We start from the raw sequence: 6,919 nt of genomic DNA, 5'->3' as shown, positions 1-6,919 counted from the left end.
AGCACTTTCCCTTTTTTTTTTTTCTTTTTGTACATGTTCCATACCTCCAATGTCTTCAGAAGGTACAAGGATTTCTTTTTTAGGGTTTTCATTCTGGGTAATTATGATTTAGGACGACTTAGGATTTTGTGTCATGCCTATGGTTGAAGAAATTTCTAAAGGAAATAACATTTTGATTACTTGAAAATTGAAACCCTAATAATTTATGAAAGCAAGTAGTGCAATCATTTTGGAGGAATTACAAACATTGTATTAAAAGGGAAATTGTTGGAGGAATTTCTACGGAGGAAACTGGAGGAAAGGGGTAGCGTCGTGCTCTTAGGTGTCGTAGGTATTGAGCCATCGTGAGTGAATAATCACGCCCTCGAGCTTGTCTGCGTTGATGATCTTGCAATAGCCGCCCAAGATAACATCTGCTACCAAAAATGCTTCCTCTTCCTTTGACGACAAATCAGATTGAGTAGTTATTTTCACTGTTACGTTTCCAACTTGAAACGCGGTTATCTTTGCTACCATATCTCCAATTTGAAACGGATTTGGACTGGGCACAACATCTTGATTCTGGGATACGTTGTCTCTGACTGCTTCCAAGTTCTTGGCAAAGCGTTTAAAAGGACCGGCACTCCACTCACATCTCTTAGCGGCGGTCAGTTGTTGGCCGAAACAAGTCCCCGATGCCCAGCAGTAAGGTGATTTACTATTTGTAAAAGGGGTTGTTCAATGAGACTTACTTGAGATCGAAATCTCCTAATGTATGAAGACGGGCTTTCTCCAGGAAGTTTTGTCACATTTACAAGTTGTCGATACGGCAACAGACAATCTTCAAGATTTGATGGCTCGTTGGAGATTCTTTCAGGTACCGAAACCGGTAAAGGACACGCCCTTAGCACTGCTTTGTTGTCGTGTATCCACGGGCGCCCCAGGACCATGTCGTAATTCGAACATTCTTTGACTATATAAAATTTTGCCTGTGTTGGAGTAACACCGATTTTGACGTCAAGATCAATGCATCCATAGGCGTATATGAATTCTCCTTCTAAGCTCCTGATCACAGTGGGTCTGTGAGTAGCTTCTTGCTTTGAAATTCTTGCGGCCCTCAGAGTCTTGACAGTGATGGTGTTGAATTCGGAGGCTGCATCAATCAATGTGCTATCGAACTTGACATCCTTCAAATGAGTGACGGTCAAGAATCCCCAGTTTCCCTTGCTGGACGTATCTTCCGGAAAAGACTGAGGTTCCGAGACGGCTTCCTTTTCTGGATACAAACGCCTGCTTGACACGATATGATTAAGGGTTGTGAATATGTCTTGACGTTGTGCCTTGGAGAGATATAAGATTTCGCACAAATGCTCCATCATAGATCGTACAGTCTTGCGAACAAAATCCCCAGAAATCATACAACTCATAATAGGAAGAGGATCTCTATGAACACCTTCGTTTCCCAACTGGAGTTCTCCTGCCTCTATCTTTTCTCTGAAGATTTGTTTCAACTTGTTGCAGTCCTTGGTCGGGTGATGGACAAACCTATGGTAGCGGCAGTACTTGGGGTCCGTCATGTCTTTCTCAGTCGGCGGGCGTCTGATATGAGGCAGCTTGATAGCGTCATCCTTAATCCATGCATCCAAGAGTTCCATTACTTCATTCATTGGAAATGGGAAGCATGTATCTTCAACGTCTTGTGCAGGAGTCTTACCCGTTCTTTTTTGAGACGAAGTTGTGTGCGCTGGAGCCGCACGCTTGGGTTGTTGTTCGGTTGCTGGAGCTTTCCTTTTTCCTCCTTCGCCCACCACGCTCACAGAAGGACCAGTGTTATATTGTTTGTTGATGAGACGCCTGCTCCCTCGAATCTCACATGGATCTTCGTTTCGAACAACTATGGTTCTTTCCACCAACGCTGGGGCGGTTGTGGCTGACGCTTGGCAGCTTCATGGAGATCAGAGAATGTTTGGAAGCCCAGATTCTCTAACAAAGCACGATATATGGGTACCATACCGTTAATGCACAACTCCACCAACTGGCATTTGGTGACGTTCGGATCATGACAATCCAATGCTTGAGTCCTGAACCTCTTAACGAAGTCGTTCGGATGCTCATTGTTCCGCTGGGAGACTATTCCCGTATCTGAAAAGGTGATCTGCTCAGACACGAAGAAATATTTACTGTAGAAAGCACTGACCATCTCGCCCCAATTGGATATGTTGTTAGGTGAGATGTTGTTGTACCAGGTGTACGCCCTTCCCATAAGTGATTTTGAGAACTCTTTCAGGCGGAGAACATGACTGCATTCATGTTCCCCCAAGGATTCCAAAAATCGAGAGATGTGTTCACGAGCATTACCAGTACCGTCGTAAAGGGTGAACTGAGGGGAGGTGTATCCTCTGGGAAGGGGAATCCGCTGCACGTCTTGAGGGTATGGAGGTTGATGCTGGTGCATATCCATCGAATTTCCCTTGCTATGATTTTGGAGGAACCTCTCCAAGTCCTCTCGTATGATGAAGTTGGATGGCTGGTCTCTCTCCCTAGAACGCTCCTGGTCCCTTTCTCTTGGACGCTCTGCAGCAACACGAGCTTCTTCGTCCATGTAGGCCCGCGCCGCTGGGGTACGCTCCTGATCTCTTTTTCTCGGACGCTCAGGAGAAAAACGAGCCTCTTCATCTATGTAGGTCCGCGCTGCTGAGGTACCTTCTCCAGGTGCGGTTGAATGCATCCCTTGTTTGCCCCAGGGGATGTCTCGGCTCTTGTGGAAACCGATCAGTTAGTGTTTTGAGAAAAGTGAGTACCTCTTTCTGAGTTGTAGCCATGTCTGTCTGTGCCTTAGCAAGGATTTCTTGTCTCTCCATCAAATCCACCATGGTAATAGGGGATTGTCCTCCTATGGATCCTCCGGCCCCTCATCCTGAGGGAGGAGTGGTAGTCACCATGGTGACAGACGGAGGCGTTACACTCGAAGAAATGCCGGGATTTGCAGCTGCTCTGGCTCTGGTGATAGGAGGCGTCACACCTAATGAAATATCTCCTCCTGCTCCGTTGGTGTTGGTGGTAGAGGACATAATTCCACGGGATACATTGGCCGTATTGGCAGGTTGCACGGTAACACCACTAACCAGGATATCAACGCCGAGAGTGTTGTCGGCGCTGGTTCTGTCGGGATTGGTTGCTGATCCAGACCTAAGATCCACCATTTTTGAAATCAGAAACATTGAATTGGTATTGAGGATATTGACTTCACAACCGAGAGATTAATCTCCCACTGTGGTCGCCAATTGTTTATGGGTGAAAACTGTTTCTGCGGTTTTTGGTAAATTTGTGTGTGTGTGGATGAGAAACGAATCTAAACCCTAAACAAATGCAATGCACGGGAATCCTGTATGATTTGAGAGATCAATCTGTACAATTCTGGCCTAAACCAAGAAATGGTCGTTCCAAACTTGCTTCCGTCACAAAGTGAAGGAGATGGGGTTGATCTTAGGGAGGTAAGCGAAGAAGGTGTTGAGAGTGTGAAAGTGTTGGTTGTTTATGACTTGTATCAGAAAGATGAACCGGCTTGCAAAAAATGTAAGCAATCATCTCTAAGTGTTTGAATACGTTATATCAACACTTGGTTTCTTTCTGTTTTGGAAATAGGGAGGAGAACCTATTTATACAAGCCATTGAGCATAACCCTCGTCTCTCGTGGGAAGTGGAGGAAGTGGAGTGACGGGATAGTGGGGTCGTGTGTTAATATCACACGATCAGTCTTTGCCCACTCCTCCCATCATCACTAACCGTTCATGTCTTCCTGACACGTTCTTGTGATGGCGCGTTGCACGCTCCACGCTGTAAACCGCCACACCAATACCCCATTAAGCATCCCCCAGTTTGTGACATGCTTGATGTCTCAAATGTGTGGATCGTGGGACCCACATGAAGTAGCATGCGGTGCTAGGCTAAATAACTAAGTTATTTAGGGAATTGATATTTATAAAATATCGTGTGTATTGTATGCATGTAATGCATCGAGTATAATCAATACATATGAAGCATCGCTGTTTTAAGGCTTAATCGAATAAGTCGCGGATTTAAGCGTCTTAAAACATCAACACGTCTAGCCATCTTCGAGCGATTGTTTGGAAGCCTCATGGGCGAGCCATCTCATGGTCGATCGCTCCATGTGGAAGAGTGGCGGACGGTGATCACAGAGACGATTCATTGGTCGTCTAGCTCTTAACCTAGGCTGTCCGACCAAGCTAGCGAAGTTGGACGGACGAGATGGCTTAAGACCCTCATCTGCGACCGTTGATGGAATATTAGGTTTTAAAGAGGTGCGCAAGCATCACTCTTTGGCTTGATCGAACTCAAGCATGGGAGCCAGTTTTGGTGGGACCGATCAGTCCTGCATGGATGCGGCCCATCAGTGTACATGTCCATGCTGGCTCGTCTCGCGAAAGTGCGATCTAGGCCACTCAGTTTGACCGGTAAAGGTGAGTGGTTGAGATCGATTTTTCGACAGAAATCCGTTGCCATAAAGGAATTGGAAACCGCGCGACATGCCTATTTTTGGGCGCGCGTTTCGAGGCGTTCGGCCATGGTTGGCCTAGGCCGATCGGTCATACGTGTAGACGGGCCCACAGTGATCATGTTGACATGCTTGGGACCTCTTAAGTCTATATATACACCCTCCATCCAATCTTGCAAAGATGGACGCTCTTGATCGATTAACGACACATGTAACATGCCGCAAACCCTAATTAGGGTTTTGTATAGTTCACGCCCGTGCAACTTCAACCGATCGGTTTAGCAAGCTGCACTCCTCCTTTGGCTATACCGATCATGTGGGGACCACGTTGGGCCGGCGGTGAGCATGTGTGTACTTGTTCTACGGTTCTAGGTGTGATCTAATCCATCCATCTATGCTTGCGAAGTTGGATGGTCGTGATCAATTTAAGACACTAGTGGTGTTTCCACGGCTTTTAAAGCATCACGCCAGCCATGTTTTGAGCAAATGTTTATTGCTTCATGGCTTGGTCGTGAGAGATCCAATCATGTAGTTGAAAAGTGGGCCCGCCAATGTGCATGCCAACGCTTCTCCGGTCAATCGCAGGACGATCCAAGCCGTCCAACTTGGCTTGCGAAGTTGGACGGTCGCGACTTCTTTGAGACTGTTTTTGTCAGCCTTGCGCATACTATCCACTCCATACCAGCTCGACCATCCTTCTTCAGGGCTGGCGTTTGGTGGCTGTTTTGGGGGCATAACATGTGTTCGACCGGCCAGGGCATAAACGGGCCCGCTGGTGGTCATTGCGGTGATAGCCTGCTCCTGCTGAGGATCGTCTAGGCTGGTTAAATCATGCGGCTAACTTGCGTGGTCGTGATTGTTTCTGAGACTGACATGGGCAGTCCATATTTCCCTTAGGAAATATGCTCAATCGGGCTAGTATAACACATCGAGAGATGTAGCCTGTACGGGTATTTCGTGCATACCTCACTATTGACACTTGGAGATTCGTGTCACTCTGCTAAGAGCAACAATCAGTCGTCATGCCGCACCAATAATGAGAGTTCTACGGGAACAACACAGGAAATACAAGGTTAATCATGCATTAATTAATAATGCTATAAATCCACAGAATATCGGGATTGTTGCTACATGCTCCGTTCTGGGTGTATTTAATTCACAGAATACTAGGATTGTTGCCACATGCTCCATTCTAGGTGAATTAGTAAAGTGAAGAAGTATTCATCACTCAGATAGCCTTATCCTCTATAGGATGTCAACATATTAAGTTCGGCTTTTACAATTTTAGCCTTGAACAAAAATCCACCATCAACACCGGGTCGACTTTAATTCCCTCAGCGGTTACCTGGAAACCTAGGAACTTGCCCGAAGAGATACCAAAAGCACACTTTAATGGATTCATCTTCAGTTTGTACTCGCGACACCTTTCAAACACCTGCTGTAGAATCTCCGTATGGGCCACCCTAGTTTTTGATTTGACCACTATGTCATCTACATAACCTTCAACTTGCTTGTGCATCATGTCATGAAAAATGGTAGTCATGGCACGTTGGTAGGTGACGCCAATATTTTTCAAACCGAAGGGCATCACAGTATAGTAAAAGTTTCCGAGAGGAGTTCGAAAAGCCGTCTTACTTGCGTCGTCTTCGTACATCTTTATTTGATTGTATCCGATGTACCCGTCCATGAAAGAGAACATACCGTGTCCACTGGTGACCTCTACCAGCATGTCAATGTTAGGAAGTGGGAAATCATCTTTAGGGCAACACTTGTTCATATCCCTAAAACTGACACAGCACCTGATTTGGCCATTCTTCCTTTTTACCAGAATTACGTTGGCCAACCAAGTGGGATGGTGAATGGGTTTGATGAAACCAACAGCCAGTAGCTTCTGAATCTCCATCTTGATCTGTTCTTCCACGTCGTGCCTGAACTGTCTCGGGGTTTGTTTGACTGGTTTGGATCCGGGTATTTTGTGTAGATGGTGAGTGACCAGCTTCTCGTCCAAGCCAGACATTTCCTCGTATGTCCATGCGAATACGTCTTGATATTCTTTGAGAAGGTCTACCAGCTTTGCGTGTTCGTCGGTGCACAGAGTCGATCTGATTGAGATGGGTCGCGAAGATTCCTCGCTCCCGACGTTGACAACTTCAAGTTCATCCGTGGTAGAGTTGGTCTCGTCCTGTAGTTACCGTGGTGCATCTGACACTTCCTCTTGTGGCTGGTTGCTTTGGTTGCATTCTACTGTGAGGAGAGACTGGGTGGTAGTCTCCCCTGTTAATTGCTAACAACGGTGCTGATATACGGTTTTCCCTTTTTCATCATGACTCTTGATAAAAGCCCGCTCTCGTTTGGTATGGGAGCGAGCCAAACTTTGGCTTAGCAGGGGAAGACTGGTGTGCTTCCCTTTCGAAGAGATGATGT

This window comes from Papaver somniferum, chromosome 5 (assembly GCF_003573695.1).
Source record: "Papaver somniferum cultivar HN1 chromosome 5, ASM357369v1, whole genome shotgun sequence".
NCBI lineage: Eukaryota > Viridiplantae > Streptophyta > Magnoliopsida > Ranunculales > Papaveraceae > Papaver > Papaver somniferum.
This window is presented reverse-complemented; position numbering follows the sequence as displayed.